The sequence below is a fragment of the Lactuca virosa genome, chromosome 6 (assembly GCF_052849685.1).
Source record: "Lactuca virosa cultivar CGN04683 chromosome 6, Lactuca_virosa_CGN04683_v6, whole genome shotgun sequence".
In the NCBI taxonomy this organism is placed as follows: Eukaryota; Viridiplantae; Streptophyta; class Magnoliopsida; order Asterales; family Asteraceae; genus Lactuca; species Lactuca virosa.
In genome coordinates, this window is record NC_136431.1 from 120882382 (window position 1) to 120901260 (window position 18879).

Here is an 18879-nt window from a genome sequence, read left to right on the forward strand (position 1 = left end):
GTGATCTCCGCCACAGTCTCCGTAGTCTGCCTCATATCAAGAAACTCTCTGGCCATCTGCTGAAGCTCTACAGCCGGCGCAAACTCAGCCCTGAATCTGGTCACGAAATCTGACCACGTCATAGCCTTAACGGCTGGGGCTCCCAACGAGTCACCAACCGACTCCCACCAGTCTCTAGCTCTATCCCTCAAACATCCTGCAGCGAAGCGGAGCTTTGACCCTTCCGGGCAGAAGCTCGTCAACTGCGCAGACTCAATGTCTGCGATCCATCTCCTGGCAGCAATGGGGTCTTTCACCCCATGATAATCTGGCGTACCGCTCCCTCGGAAGTCCTTGAAGGACAGTGTGCGCGTACCCGTCTGGCTAGACGCCATATCACTCCTGAATGCTCAGAGGCGGTCCTCCATCAGCTCAACAATCCCTTCCTTGATCGACCCGAAAATGACCGGGGTCGACTCAAGGATGCCTCTCGTGATCTCAGACGCGATGAACTCGCGCAGCCCGTCATCAACCTGCTCGGATCCTACACCCGAGCCTGATCCTGATCCTGACCCGGAACCTCCTGCTCCATGACGCGTGGTCACCCTACTGGAAAATAAATGCATAAATGTCAGGATCATACATACTCTCGAGAGGTCTAACACACTCTCCAAGTTTCCCGGTTCTGTCTCAACCTTCCTTGATTCGAGTACGGATCCTCTGCTTCCAGTAGTACGGGCCCATACTACCTTCCACGTCTATCCGTACTTTCCTCAAGGACTGTCTCGACTTCACCAAGTCCCTTAACCAATATCCCTTTCCAAATAGTCTCATCCTAGGCTTTCCTAGGGCACTCTCCGACCTACTCTCCGCCATCAGCTGCACTAGGAGTCTCTGCTATCCTTCCCTAGCTATCTTGCGAATACTATAACATATTCGTTTAGTAGATAGTTAAAGTTAGCCAGAACCCTTATAGCACGAAGCAAGCAGCATTAGGGCATTGAGTAACCAATTCAGGCATAACCTATACAGGCCATCCTACTGCTGACCAAACAGTCCTAGCATACAGCTCATACCACAGGCACATAAGGAATCCTTCCTAGATCCTAATCCCTACTCTAGCATGCAGTTTTCAGAATCATATATATCAGGCATACAAGGCATCCTCCTAAATCCTTAGCTCTAATCTAGCATGCAGTTCTCAGTATCATACATCATATAACTTATCATAACAAGTATTGGTATCTTGGGGAAAACTTACTTGAGTTCGGCTGGTCGCATGCATCACACACCTTGTTCTTTCTCAAAACCCTTTGACTCAGATTTTTTTTTTGAAAATCATTTTCCTTGTAAAAAATCTTTTAATCCCTCGGTTTGAGTCCAGACACTTCCGAGGGTGTGTCCGAATCCCTCAAACCAGGGCTCTGATACCAACTTGTAACATCCCAAATTTCAAGCCCAAATTTTCATTTTTAATTAAGTAATTCTCAACATAGTTTACCAAACATTTCCCATGTCATATCATTCGCAAACAGAAATATAACAATGTGTCTGAAAATCATAATGTCAAAGTAAAATAAATCAGAGTACAATCCCAAAAAACTCCATGCGGAAATCATGTGTGTGTGATGCGCTGCTACACCGACGACTCCTTCCCCTTAGACGAAGAGGTACCTGAAACCAAAACTAAAACTATAAGAACAAAGCTTAGTGAGTTCCCCCATCATACCACATACCACACAATCACATAGCATATATATATATATATATATATATATATATATATATATATATATATATATATATATATTGTCGGGCCATTCTGGGGCGCCCGTCCTACCCATGTCAAGCCATTCTGGGGTGCTAACCTACCCATGTCAAGCCATTCTAGGGTGCTGACCTACCCATGTCAAGCCATTCTGGGGTGCTGACCTACCCATGTCAGGCTATTATGGGGTTCCGACCTACCCTTCGGTCTTTCAACCGAACACGGGGACTATTTCATCCCCTACTGCTAACACATAATGTCATATCTCTATCAAACTGTCAGACGTATCTGGGGTGTCCGACCTACCCATTGGTCCTAATGACCGAATCGGGGACTAGTCCCCTCCTACTGATACCATCTCACATAACATAGCAACTAGCATAGTCACATATCAAGCAAACTAGCATACTCGCATATCAACCAATAGCCGACCAGACAATTATCACAAAGACAATTATCTCAGCTAAGCATCTACTAGTGGGCCGGCCTTGGTGCCGTAGACCCACTTCTACTGGAAGGTAACTCACCTCGATGTCGTGTAGTGTCTGAACTGTCCTCGGCGTGAAGGTCGGATCTCCTCGACTCCTCAATCCCTACACGACAACCCTCAAGTCATCAAACAGAACAAACAACCCTAACAAGGGTCAATCCTTAAACCAAGCAAGTCAACATTGGTCAAAGTCAACACCCAGTTGACCTGACTCGCCGAGTTGGTCTACCAACTCGTCGAGTCCATGCTCCACTAACCCGATCAAACCCCGACATCAATCGTCGAGTCTTGCGAGAACTCGACGAGTTCTCCTTCATTCAAACTACTGGAACTATCTTCATCCGACTCGTCGAGTTGTATGAACAACTTGTCGAGTTCATCCCCATCCTATGAACAAGTCCGCCCTTGACTCGCCGAGTTGTATGAACAACTCGTCGAGTTCGTCTTCATAAGTTGGGAGATTGCCTTGGACTCGCCGAGTCTGTTCATACACTCGTCGAGTCCCATGATTCCCAGGTCCCTTTCATGACTAAACATCTGCGGGACTTTTCCTTGCTGACAACTGCTTTCTTCACAGAAAGGACTTGGTGGTCAATACACCACGACTCGCCGAGTCCCAAGAGCGACTCGTCGAGTCCCTCTATGACCATTACTATACAGTCGATTTAAATGGGTCTTAACACCTAAAAACCATAGATCTGGCCTCCTAATGTCCATTTTACACGTAAAGTTTCAAACTTGGTGCACATGCATGGGGTCTTTGGCTCAAATATTCATAAAAGGAGCTTTACAATGTGCATGCGCTCTCATGCCATAGAGTTGGCACTTTTATGCCATGAGACCCCTCCAATGACTCAGATCTAGAAGTAGAACTCCATGAAACACTTCACAATCCGAAAATGGCTTGGAAAGCCCTAAATGCACCCAAAAATCTAAGCCCTAGAGATGAACAACCAAATGGAAGACCAAAACAGGGGGCATTTACCTTGCTTAAGCTGAAGATGGAGTAAGATCTCTGGATCTACAAGCCCCAACTCAAGTTCCCAAGCTTCACCCTTCCTTCCAAGCTTCACAAACTATCTAAAAGCGCCAAAAATGGCCTTAGATCACTCAAAGCGGCTAGGGTTTCTATATGAGGTGTTCTGGGAGCATAAGGGACGATGGAGGTTGCAATAAGTTGTTTAAATAGGGTGCAAACCCTCAAATTTAGGGTTTCATCCAGACAGCTGCTACTCGTCGAGTCGGTATACCGACTCGCCGAGTAGGTCACTTAACTCCCGCGTCCACGCCCATCCCTACTCGACGAGTTGGTCCCTCAACTCGTCGAGTCCCTTTGCTAAAATGATAAATATTCATTTAAGAATGCTTCTCAGGAACCGGGTGTTACATCGTAGCATCTTGCTCATGAGTTTCGTAAGCAGCGATTTCTTCGGGAGTGGAAGTATTCACATTGACCTCTTTCAGCTCCTTGTCGAGAACGTACTCTTTGTCCTCGTAGCGGGTGACCATGAGAATGTTGCGGATCCAATCGTTAAAGTTGGACCCATCGAATATCACCCTCCCACACAAGTTTATGAGTGAGAATGAGTCGGAAGGGGTCGAGCCAGAAGTGGTGTTGTTGTTTTGAGTAGACATCTGAAATAGAAAAGGAACAAAGTTTAGATTAGATAAGAATCCCCAATTTAACACCCAAATGAAAAATTATGGATACGACCCAACACAACTATTCACAATTAGAAGAGGGATGTCGTAATCTAATTGCAAACAATTTGAAGGTAGGTAAATGACGATTTACCAATTTTCACCATGAAAAAAGAAAAGGACAATTAAGTTTTAAATGAATTGAAATTCCTAGATCTTTTGAGATTCATTAAACTTTTCAATGGCATGTTTAAATCTCGATATGCCCTTCAAGTTTGTGACTGGGATACCGAGGATCACAAACAAGGTGTGAATAACCATGCAAATGTACTTGGTGCCCTCGATTTCATTTACCACCTAATCAATGTGCTGATTAGCCACACAAGCTCCATTGATCTATGATAAACATCGAGTTACCCTTTGCCACCATTTCTAGTCCCAAATTAGTATGCCGGTTATCCACGCACACTCCACTAACGACTTGGCAGGGTGAAAAGTGTAATTTCATGGAATAGCATCAGTTCACATTTTACCTAAAGTAACTAAGAATGGGAATATTTATAAAAACTTTTAGTTACTTTATTAAACATTATACTTTTAATGAGGAATTAGTTTCCCTATCCTACCCGTTCGGCTAACGACCCTCCACCAATCAAGGAAGCGGTGGGTGAGAGTACACACCCATTAAACTGCCATTTTATAGGAAGCAACCTTATACCCCCCTTATAGATTGGCTTCGTGAATGAGGCCTACTTACGGTAAGACTAGCTTAATCTTATATATATATATATATATATATATATATATATATATATATATATATATATATATATATATATATATCTTATAATATCATAATAGTATAGGGGTTGAATTTTAAACTTGTAAAATTCTAGGGTTTAGGATTTAAGTATTTCAAAATTAAAACTTTTAATCAAAAATTTAAATCCCAAAACTTGAGGGCAAGTTTTGAAACTTTTCAAAATCTTTTAGATCAAATTTAAAAAATAATTAATTAATCATATTATTAATATTTATCACATAATTTGACCTAATCTATTTTCTCGACAAGATAATTCAAATCAAAATACAAATAATTAATCTTTATCATATAAAACAAGTAATTATCTTATTTATGACAAATATCTTTGAATTGCATTAGGATAATCCATACCATATTGAAAAATCGGATTTTATAAGCCAAAAACATTTTTGGTAATTATCCTAATTCAATTTCAGTCAAAATCCCAACAAATCATCCCCCAGACTGCCCGACTCGCCGTATTACAGAATGGACTCATCGAGTTGCCCTGACTCGTCGAGTTCATCATGTGACTCGACGAGTACATCAGGCAGAGGCAAAAAATTTCGATTTTTCAGCCTTGAACAATTTAACAATGCATCAAATACAAAAGAAAAACAACCTAGGCTTTGATACCACTGGTGGGTTATGAGCAAACATCAATCTTATGGTGCACATGCAAACCCTAAAGCTTTGAATCTACTTTTTCTATTTGTTCATGCAATAATCATCCAATGCTCATAAACCCTAGATCTAGCATATCAAAAAACGAAATTAACATCTAATAAACAAGTTAGAAAGTTACCTTTGATTGTTGCTTGTTGATCTTGAGCTTTTGAGAACCTAGCACCTCAAATGTGATGCCTCTAATTAATCACAAACACCAAAGTAATTGGATGATCTTGGAGAGAGAGGGGGAAGGCTCAAAATCGGCTCTATGATCTCTAGTGTTCAAGTGGTAGTCGAATTCTAGTGCCCAAGGGTTCCTTATATAGCTGCAGAGTTAGGGTTTCAGTCAAAGACCTAATATGGTTGCTTAGGCTCTAAGCAGCCCACAAGATCCTTCTAGAATCCCTAGCTTGGACGATTTCTATATGGGCTCCCATATAAAATCGTCCATCCCTTTCCTAAGGGATCCACAACCCATATAGCAACTATCTTATAATTACAATATCAGTCCCCCATGTTTAATTAATATCTTTTGACCACAGAATTAATTCTAAATTAATTCTTGACAATTATTAGTTAAACAAATATTATTTCTCCTTTAATATATTATTCATATAATATATTAATAAACCATAATAACCTCTTTCTCCATTATTCATCCAGTCAAGTTGCTCTGGTGAAGGCAACCCAAAAGGACCATGCTACAACTGGGTCAAGTACATACCAAATATAGTTATGGCTTGGACACCTAATCCACCAGTAGAGACCCATGTATAATGAAAATTAATAATTAAAGCAATTTCAATGACGAATTAATCATAATATTAATTATAATGAGGAACTATTATTATTAGTAATTACAATAAGGAAAGATGACAAGTAATTACAATGTTGAATTAATAATAGTTGTAATTACAATGATGAATTATTATTAATAGTAATTACAAATAGGAACACGGACAAGTAAATAAAATGATGAATTATTCATAACATTAATTACAAGGAAGAATTAATAATAATAGTGTAACATCCGGATTCTTGGAGGTACTTTAATGTAATATATATATATATATATATATATATATATATATATATATATATATATATATATATTGGGTTTGGACGGCACCACGTCATGGTGAAGGAATCACACGACGTGGTTTGGTCGATGTATCGCGGGTTTTAAATGGCCGCCACAGTGTGGCAGTCTATGGCCACGGCGTGGTAGCTGTTTAATGAGAAACCCAAATATATGGGGTTTATGTCGTATTTAAGGTAATGTGATGGTTAGGGTGTGCTCACCCTCATCCTCCATCACACTCTCTCAACCTTCAAGCAAAACTTAACCTCCATTGCTCTCTAAGCTTTTTGTGTTGATATTTGCTAAGTGAAGAAGAAAGAGGTGACTTCTAGGTTTGGATTCAGCAAGCAATTCTTTTCACCATCTTATTGTGCATCTCCTGGACCCTGGTAAGTCCCCAGGTTCTAAGCTTTTTGGTTAATTATGCATAGATCTAGGTTTCTATGCCTTAATCTTCATGTCCTTGGTTATTGGGTGGTGAGATCTCATAAAGTTGCAAACTTTATGAATCTCCAAGTCATTTTGGACCTTAGATGCTTTGGATCTGGAATAGCATTGAGTTTTAGCATCATACATGGAATATTTGACCAAAAATCCTCATTTTGACCTAATAGAGTCCAAGACATGCATTAGACATGCATGTATAGAAAATAAGGATTTTTATGTTGATATTTTATGCTAGAAACATTCTAGAAATAGAGATCTAGTAGTCTTCAAGAGAGAGTGCTTAATAGGCTAAGCCAAGTTATGTTTTTGCCCCTTTTTATGTCTAGAAATAGGATCCCTATCCCTTAGAGAGTCTAAAGGGATAAAGTTGAAAACTTTATCCACTTGGACATTAGAATGGACCAGATCTTGGCTTTGAATCCCTTAAGATCAAGTAAATCGACTTAATCCATTAAGCTGTTGGGGAGCCTAGTGCCCACGGCGTGGCCAAGGTCTCCACGGCGTGGCGGTTCGCCTGAGACTCGACTGTTTTTTCATTTGGTGGCCACGGTGTGGTGACCTGCTGTATTTGACTTTGACTTTGGCCGTTGACTTTGAATAAGTTTGTCATAGGGTTATTTTGGGTATTTTGCGTTGTAATTCAGAATTGGCCACAATTTTTTAGATAGGTGACCGGTAGAGTTGATATTCGGAGTTGTGTCCTTTTTACCGATCATTTAAGACTAGGAGGTGAGTTTTCCTCATTGTACTTGTGGGTCAAAGGCACCAAGACCGGCCCATTGGATTGATGTCATGTTATATAGTGAGTGATGATATGTTGAGTATGTGGTAGATCAGTATGATTGTATGATTATTGTTGATATGCGTTAGACTGGTAAATTTGTAGAACTACCTGTGATTACTGGATGTATGATTATCTGTCTACTGAATATGTATGTTATTAGTTATAGGTTGAAATATTATGTTTGGGTTGAGACTACTATTTTGTGTTGCCGGTCAACAGACCAGGGCAATCCAACCAGGAGGTTGTGGGCCAGGGTATTCCAACCGGGAGGTCGTGGGCCAGGGTAATCCAACCAGCAGTTTGTAGACCCAGTACGTGATATGTGAGTTTTCCTCACCGTACTTGCGGGCGAAGGCACCAAGGTCGACCCATTGGATTGATATCTTGTTATATACTGATTGATGATATGCTGAGTATGCGTAGATCATTATGATTGTATGATAGCTATTGATATGCGTTAGACTGGTATATCTGTAGAACTACCTGTGATTACTGGATGTACGATTATCTGTCTACTGAATATGTATGTTATCAGTTATATGTTGAAATATTATGTTTGGGTTGAGACTACTATTTTATGTTGTCAGTCAACAGACCAGGGCAATCCAACCAGGAGGTTGTGGGCTAGGGTATTCCAACCGGGAGGTTGTGGGCCAGCATAATCCAACCAGCAGTTTGTAGACCCAGTACGTGATACGTGAGTTTTCCTTACTGTACTTGTGGGTCGAAGGCACCAAGGTCGGCCCATTGGATTGATATCTTGTTATATATAATGATTGATGATATGCAGAGTATGCATAGATCATTATGATTGTATGATAGCTATTGATATGCGTTAGACTGGTATATCTGTAGGACTACCTATGATTACTGGTTGTATGATTATTTGTCTACTGAATATGTTTGTTATCTGTTATATCTCGACATATTATGTTTGGGTTGAGACTACTACTTTGTGTTGTCAGTCAACAGTGCGCGACAATACAATCGGGAGGTTGTGGGCCAGGGTATTCCAACCGGGAGGTTGTGGGCCAGGGTAATCCAACCGGGAGGTTGTGGACCCAGTATGTGATATGTAGGGCAATCCAACCAAGAGGTTGTGGGCCAGGGTAATCCAAATGGGAGGTTGTGGATATTGGATTAGGTGTCTAAGCCCATAACTATTATTGGTATGTACTTGACCCGAGAGTAGCATGGTCCATTCGGGTTGCATGGCATCAGAACAATTTGGATAGACTTTTGTGAGAAGAGGATATTTATGATTTATTAATATATTATAAGTTCTAATATATTAATATTAAATCATATTATTTAAATAGTATTGATCAAGAATTAGTTCGGAATTAATTTTTTGATCAAAAGAGACTAATTAAATAAACGGGGATTGATTTGGTAAATCATTCATTCTTATAAAATGGGCTTATGATCCATAGTTCTTCATGTTGGGCTAAACCCATGTGGTGACCCATGGATACTCATGGAGGTTAAAACCCATGGATCATGAGGAATGTGGAAAGTCATGAGTTACATGGTGTAACCCTAATGTGCACACTATAAAACAAGCCTCATAGCTCATGAAATGGCACCCTTTTAAGGGACAAGAAGTGAGGGCTAGCCGATTTGTGAAGCAAGTGTTCTTCTCTCAAGTTATTCCACTTGTTGGTGGTGTTGTGTGATTCCATTTGAGGTGCAACACTTGGGGCACTAAGTTCTTAAAGGTCCAAGGCTTCCAACTACAAGAAAAGGTATGTCATCTAACTTGTTTTATTACCCAAGTATCAATGGTTTGTATGATATTTAGGGTAATACCTTGGAAAGATCAAGTTTGCATGTATAATAGAGAAAACATATATCCAATGTATTTAGGGTTGCATGCACACTTTAGGAGTGTTATATTGCTCAAAACCCAACAGTGATATCAGAGCCTAGGCTTGTTTTCAATTATATGATGGGTTTTAGTATACTACAACATCCTATGGTGCACATACAACCCTAAATACCTTGGATCTATGTTTTCACTAATTATACATGCAAATGGTTTCCAAGGCATTAAACCTATAACTAGCATGCAAATTGTCATGAACAATACAAGATACTAGTTAGAGTAACATACCTTTTTTGTGGCTTGAAGTCTTGTTGTATTTGGTGATGCTTGAAAGACTTTGGCCTTTAACAACTTAGTGCCCCAAGTGTTGCACCTCAAATGGAATCACAAATCACCTAGGACAAAGGTTACTCTTGAGAGAGAATTCCATGCACCAAAAACACCTCCAAGGACTCCAAGAACTTCTAGTGGCATTTTTAGGCAATGGACTTCATATTTATATGTGGTGGATTCCAAGGGTCATGGGTATAACCCAAATCCATACCCATGGGTTTTATGATCCATGGTTCATTTGTCCCAACTCTTTATGTATCCATACATAAACGTGGTCCAACATGGATCATAAGCCCAACATATAAATATAACTAATTACCATAATTAGTCCTCATAGATTTAATTAGTCTCTTTTGATCATTAAATTAATTCTTGATCAATACTAATTAAAACATATGATTTCATATTAATATATTATAACTTATAATATATTAACGAATCATATATAACTTTCTCTCAAGATTCCATCCTAACAATTGTCCTAGTGTTATGCAACCCAAATGGACCATGCTACTCTCGGGTCGAATGCATACCAATAATAGTTATGGGCTTAGACATCTAATCCAACAGTCTCCCACTTGGATAAGTCTAAAACTATTATTGAGTATGAATCCAAGATCTCGACTAGCAATCGTAGCTCTTAAAAGCCGATGTTGAACTCTGACCTAGTCAATGACATGTCCATTAGATAAGGGATCATATATTCCTCCATTCTAGATATCATATGGACTGAGACATGGATTATAATCATTCTATCTCTGTCCATTTGTTGTTTCCCGACTTTCGATTTGTGACCACCGACTAATTAAACAAATCAAATCAGTCCAGGCCCGGCCGAGCACTTACGTTTGTCATCATCAAATCATCGAGGGCCCACAGATATCGCTTTTATCCCTCTAAGGATAAAAGGAATGGATAAACTTCGACCCAAGTGTTCGCTTGTACTTACTCATCAAATTACACACAACGATATGTTTTATAACAACCAAGTTACTAGTTGTGTTTACATATGTCAATGTGCAACTGATGCGCAACTACAACTCACACGTCTCCGTTTGAAGAATATAAGATATTATCGTCTCATGATCACTCGTGATAAAATCCATGAAGTGAGTCAAATGAGCATGGGTTTAATCCAATACTTGAATCTTATTCCAGGAGCACTTATGAATACTACAGCTATGTCTAGGCCACCTAGACAAACTACAGACCCATTCATGACAGTCTTACCTCATACCTACTTCCAAAGTATGATTGACTGTGGAGAGTTTGAATAACCTAGTTATTCGGGAAGTCAAAACATGCAAAGTGAAACACAAGAATAATACTAATCCTATATGGCCCCAAGCACCTTTGAGAGTAAATAAAACACCTTTTATTTAAACACCATATTGATTACTCATTATTCATTGTATAATGTTTCGAATAATCAACTTAATACTTGAACTGACACAATAGTCATGCCATGCTCCAAGCATGCACACTATGTTTGCCCAAACAACAGTTATGCCATACTCCAAGTATGCATACTATTTTTGACTATGATCCTTACTTTGTGAAATAGACCAATTGAACATGATTCCAATGATGCTCATTTCACAATGCCAAATCCTTACCGTAAATGTAAGAATACCAAATTCTTGTCATTTACTGTAATCTGTTAGATTTTAAACTTATATGCAATTATCCTCTTGTAAAGTTATGCACAAAAGTCACAGAGACTCGGCAATAGACATTACAAAGTATTCCAATGGAGAGCAATTCCATGGAAACGAAGTCTCAAATTCAAAGTACATTCCTTTGAACATCCTTCTTCCATTAAGTTTTCTAATCTAACACAGATTTAGTGAATAACTTCTACCTATGGAAACATTTCCACATTCCCATTTTGACTATCACTTCTGAACGAGAGTTGCCTCCTTTCAGAATATGTTAATATGGTCCTTCCAAAAATTTACACCATACTTCCAACTGTCCATGAGCAACCAATCTTTAGTAAACCTTAGATTGTCTTCGACAATTGCTTAATCATTTTAGTCATATCCAATTCTAGACCTTTTCCCCTCTTAATGCCCTAGGCATTTGGAAAATTTAGAAAGGATAAATATTATAAGTACATGTAATCGATCCTATACCCGAAGCATATGGGACACGATTCATGATGTCTCACACAAAGACATGATCCTACACCAGTCTTTTGCTACAATGGTTTTTATTTGCCATGTTTTCATAATTCGACTATGAAGAGGGATGTCGTAATCATAATCGAATTTTGAGAACGCAATATATATAGAATTTCCTTATGTTAAACCATTCCAACATAAAATTCATATATATATATATATATATATATATATATATATATATATATATATATATATATATATATATCATTGACTAAAGATGATTAAAATCTCAATCTAAGCTTTTAGAATTGAAATGAAGTATAATTTCCTCTCCCTTAATTATAACAAACAACTTTTCCCAATTGAAACTTTTGTTTTCTATAACTAACATTGCTAACTTGCAACACTTATCATAATTGATTATGCTCCCACTAGCATAATAATTACTATTAGCATAACACTTATGCCCCCACTAGCTTTGACATGTATCCAGAAATCAGCTGGACTTCTAGAAATCAATACTTTATTGACTTGCTTACCAAAGTTCAGATTTCTGATACGAGATGCTTTGATAAGACTTTATCAAAATCATACACCTTTCCTTAGATAGCTCACACGTGTGTCTAAACAATTTTTAGAACTATGAAAAGGGATGCCGTAATCATAGTCTCAATTGTTTAGACCTTTGCCATTTCTCACAAGTCCATGTTAGTGTGCCGGTTAACCACACACGCTCCACTAACGACTTTGAGAATGCAAATATCACAATTGCTATCTACTTAAAATCTACTTAGTGAAAGCGTTTCCTCACTATCATATTCATGAATCGGAGAGAAACCTTATGACACTTAGATTTTATGGTGTATGTGTTCCTATCCATGTGAATTTGTTATAACCACAAGAGGAGGTTAGTGACAAATCCAAACTCATATGGACTGAACTTGTTCAATCTTAACTTCTTGCCACCTGGCAGCACAAGGGCCTACCATTGCTTCCAGTTTGTTATGCAAAAAATTGAGAACTCGTAGAACTCACAAGCATATTCAACTTTAACTCGAATGGGCATAGAAATAATAAAATGTCAACACGATAGGTTAGAAACCTCAATTCGTGTGCTAGTGATAAACAATAGGTTTTATTCTTGATTAGTTCTTGAGACCCTTTTCAAGAACATTAAGACTCCCACTGACCTCTTGACATATAAGATTCTCTTGTCAAGAACCATTCCTTGACAAAACAAATATTCAAGAGTTAGTGCGGATACTTATCAAGATGAACACTTCACGCAATTGGTCTTAGTTGGTCTTTGTTTTATCCAAAACATCACAACTTACCAATTTCAAATGCACAAGAGTAAGAAAACATTTTACTCTACATTTGACAAGTGTTATAAACCTTCTTAAAATTATGTCACTCAAGGCTCGATCTTGGAGTGTTACTCTAAGACTCAATTTTGGAACGAAGTATGATTCATCTTTTGATTTAACCATTTCAACAATTCACGATTCCTCTTCTTAGTCAAACAAATGCACTAAGATGTCCTTAGAGGATCAATTATGAAATCGTTTTTCCTAATCTTTAAGATAATGATAAACATGATTCTTAAGTACTCTCCCATCTTTTCAGATTGGAGAAACTTTTATCCTTCTGCCTAATTTAATTCTTCTCATTCGTCCTGCCATACATTGAAACTTTTCCAATGTTTCAGAATTATACTTAAACTTGTAAGCACAACCATATTTACTAAACTTTAGTAAATCATGACGAATAGCCTTATTGTTCTTTGTGGTGGACCTGATCAACGCACAACCAAGTGTACCCGATTTCCTAGTCCTTCACTTGACTCACATATACATGTGAACAATGAATTAGTCTTAATTTCCCAAAGATGAAAATTCTCATTCATCATATAATACAAGTTGCATGATTCCAAGTTTCTATCCACTGAAACTTGGGTGATGAGAATCTTTCCTTATTTGGTGAATTATGACGCTACCACAAACGAAAGAATCAAATCCATTTTCCAATATTGCTATCAATGGAATCTTATAAACAACAATTTTTCACAAATGCCATTGTAAGGATACTTAAAATAAATAAAATCAAAAACTTTTGTTTTATTTAAAACTTGCGGAAAAAACTTATCCTTACAATGAAAATGCATATGAAAAACATGTTGTTATCTATTCCTAAGCAATATATCATAACTCTTAAGTAGCAGCTCAAAATTCTGATCTTTAGATCATGCGATTGAAATCCATCTCTTCACGATCACAATTAGCTTACTCTTCCTTTAAGCTTCCTTTATTCGATTCTACAAAACATCAAAATGTGACCTAGTCACATCATGTAATAAGAATCTCCAAATAGGAACTTAATAGAGTTAGATAGTGGACTTTACCCGAAGCATAGTCAAATTTTTTGACTTTTACCATCCTAGTGAACTTTCAGGTAAATAGGGCAGCTTCGCAACCAATGCCCCTTCCTTTGGCAATGGACTCTTTAGTAATGGTACACGAGACTGTCTTAGACTTAGCCTTTCTCTTTACCATTTGGTCAACCAGGTTGACTATGGTCAATCCCTTTCCATTGGGAAGAGAAGACTTTTCTGGACTTCCAATGTTTCCATTGTCCATGTCCATGAAAGTTTGGGAAGTAGATCTTCCAATCAAATTTGCTTTACCAGTGCCCTAAATCATTGCTGATTCAGCAGCAACAAGCAAATAGGTAAGATCATTAAGGGTCATGTCATAGTCTATTACATAGTAGTCCTTAAAGAACTCACTATGTGACTTAGGAAGTGATTGAAGAACCCAGTCAACAGCCAACTTCCTTGAGACTTTAACACCAAACTCTCCCAGTCTGTCAATATGTGACTTCATCTCCAAGATGTGAGTGTACATACACTTGCCAATAGGGCTTGAGTGACCTTGAACTATTCAAGTCTTTAAACTTGTAGGTTAGGGAGAATTATTGGAGGAGATGGAGAAAGCTTGTTCCAAGAGATTTGGGAAGATCATAGTTGTCTGAACTAGACATCTATGTGGGAGAAATTCAAGTTAGTTGATCTAAGTCCTTAATATAACACCCAATATGAAATATTAAGGCTAGGACCCAACACAATATTTTATAACTTGGAATAGGGATGCCATAATCCAAGCTACAAAATATTTGAAGGTATGTAAATGACGATTTACCAATTTCCACCACGAAAAAAGAAAAATAATTTTAGGTCTTAAGTGAATTGAAACTCCTAGATCCTTTGAGATTCATTGAACTTTTCAATGGCATGTTTAAATCTCGATTGTGTCCTCTCAAGTTTGTGACTGGGATGCCGAGGATCATAAACAAGGTGTGAATAACCATGCAAATTAACTTGGTACCCTTAATTTTTATCACCTAATCGATGTACCGGTTACCCACACGCGCTCCACCAATTTATGATAAACATTAAGTTACCCTTTGCCACTCTTACTAGTCCATGTTAGTGTGTCGGTTACACACACATGCTCCACCAACGACTTGGTAAGGTACAAAGTGTAATTTCATGGCTTAGCACCAAATTCACATTTTCCTAAAGTAACTAAGATGGGAAATTAATAAGGTTTAGTTACTTTATATTTATCATTATACTTTTAATGAAAGGAGAATTAATGTCCTGTCAAACCCGTTCGGCTAACGACCCTTCACCAGTCAAGGAAGCGGTGGGTGAGAGTAAATACCCATTAAACTGCCATTTTATAGGCAGTAACCTTATACCCCCCCTTATAGACCGGCTTCGTGAATGAGGCCTACTAACGGTAAGACTGACTTTGTTCTTATACACACACACACACACACACACATATATATATATATATATATATATATATATATATATATATATATATATATAACTATTAATTATTAATATTATAATAGTATAAGGGTTGAATTTTAACTTTTAAAATTCTATGGGTTAAACTTGGAATTAAAGTATTCATGGGGGGAAACTTTACAAATTCCAAAACTTGAGGGCAAGCTTTGAACAATTCAAAAAACTTTTGGTTTCCATAACATATGAGTCTAAAGTAGTTTTAATGAAAAAACAATTCAAGTTCCATAACTTGAGGACAAGTTATGGAAGACTTTAAAACATTTAAAAAATGAGACTCTTCATTTTCATAACTTATGGAAATCTTATGAGTTTTAAAAATCATTAATGAGACTTTTCATATAACTTGAGGACAAGTTACAAAAACAAATATTATGAACAACTTTTAGATCAATTTGGATCGAAAACAAATTATCACATAATTTTTCTATTAATCAAAACTAACTCATAAGAACAAGATAATTCATATCATCAATCTTCAAGAAATTAGCATAAACATATAAACTAATACGAATCTTGAAATTGTGACAATTATCTTTTGAATTGGATTAGCATGAACATTACCACATCAAAAAACAAGTTTATAAGTTCAAAAACACCTTACGGTAATGTTCCTAGTCCAATTCCAGGCTTAAATGTCGAAAAATTGCACTCTGGAGCACCAACTCGTCGAGTACATGAAATAACTCGACAAGTTGGTCAGATTTGTACTTGGAATCGGCGAGTCCATCAGTGGACTCGGCGATTCCAAGGAAAAATGCATGCTACTCGACGATTCTGTCAGTGGACTCGGCAAGTCCACTGTCCAGACATCCAGAAAATCGATTTTTTCAGCAATTTGCATCAAGTATAATTGAAAACTAGCCTTGGCTCTAATACCACTAATGGGTTTTAGTATACTACAACATCCTATGGTGCATATACAACCCTAAATACCTTGGATCTATGTTTTCACTAATTATACATGCAAATGGTTTCCAAGGTAATAAACCTATAACTAGCATGCAAATTGTCATAAACAATACAAGATACTAGTTAGAGTAACATACCTTTTTGTGGCTTGAAGTCTTTATGTATTTGGTGTTGCTTGAAAGACTTTGTCCTTTAAGAACTTAGTGCCCCAAGTGTTGCACCTCAAATGTAAACACAACTCACCTAGGACAAAGGTGACTCTTGAGAGAGAATTTCATGCACCAAAAACACCTCCAAGGACTCCAAGAACTTCTAGTGACGTTTTTAGGCAATGAACTTCATATTTATATGTGGTGGATTCCAAGGGTCATGGGTATAACCCAAATCCATACCCATGGGTTTTATGATGCATGGTTCATGTGGCCCAACTCTTTATGTATCCATACATAAACTTGGTCCAACATGGATCATAAGCCCAACACATATAAATATAACTAATTACCATAATTAGTCTCCATAGATTTAATTAGTCTCTTTTGATCACTAAATTAATTCCAAATTAATTCTTGATCAATACTAATTAAAACATATGATTTCATATTAATATATTATAACTTATAATATATTAACGAATCATATATAACTTTCTCTCAAGAGTCCATCCTAACAAATTGTCCTGGTGTTATGTAACCCAAATGGACCATGCTACTCTCGGGTCGAATACATACCAATAATAGTTATGCGCTTAGACATCTAATCCAACATTATACTTTAAGCTACTTGCTTGGAAATGCTTTAAAAATCGATTTTATGTTGTTCTGGACAGTGGACTCGCCGATTCCAAGCACAAATTCATCAAACTCGTCGAGTTGGTTCATACACTCGACGAGTTGGTGCCCTACAATGCAGTTTTTCGAGTTTTTTGGCTGGAATTGGACTAGGATCATTACCCTAAACTATTTTTGAACTTATAAACCTGTTTTTGATGTGGTAATGATCATGCTTATCCAATTTAAAAGATAATTGTCAAAGTTTCATGTTTTGTATTAGTTTATATGGTTATGCTAATTACATGAAATTTGTTTGATATGAATTGTCTTGTTCTTATGAGTTTAATTTTGATCATAGACAAAATTGTTTGATTTTCTTGTTAGAATTTTTGATCTAAATGATTTTGATGAATTCCATAACTTGTCCTCAAGTTATGGAAAATGAAAAGTTTTCTTTTAAAGAAATCATTAAAGTCATAGGTTATGAACTTGAAGATTCTTTGTCCATAAATGTTTTTATGAACTCCATAACTTGTCCTCAAGTTATGGATTTTCAAGAGTCTTTTCATTAAAACCTATATTAATAAACTCATAAGTTATGGATTCCAAAAGTTTTTGAATATTTCAAAACTTGCCCTCAAGTTTTGGAATTAGTAAATGTAAAAGTCTAACTTTTGAAACATTTAATTCCAAACCCTACAATTTTAAAAGTTTAAAATTCAATCCTTATACTATTATAATATTATAGGTTTAATATTTATATATATGTATAAGAGTAAAGTCAGTCTTACTGTTAGTAGGCCTCATTTACGAAGTCGGTCTATAAGGGGTATAAGGTTACTGCCTATAAAATGGCAGTTTAATGGGTGTCCACTCTCACCCACCGCTTTCTTGATTGGTGGAGGGTCATTAGCCAAACGGGTTTGACATGACGTTTAAATTCTCCCTTCATTAAAAAGCATAGTGATAAAAATAAATTAACTTAACACTTATAAATTCCCAATCTTAGTTACTTAGGAAAATGTGAATATGGTGCTAACCCATGAAATTGCATTTTGAACCTTGTTAAGTCGTTAGTGGAGCAAGTGTGGTTAACCGGCACACTAATCTAGACTGACAGTGTGTGGCAAAGGGTAGCTTGATGTTACTCATAGATCAATGGAGCGTTTGTGGTTAACCGACACATTGATTAGGTGGTTGTAACATTGGGTGTACCAAGCTAATTTGCATGGATATTCACACCTTGTTTGTGATCCTCGGCATCCCAGTCACAAACTTGAAGGGCACAATCGAGATTTAAACATGCCATTGAAAGTTTCAATGAATCTCAAAGGATCTAGGAGTTTCAATTCACTTAAAACCTAAAATTCTTTTTCGT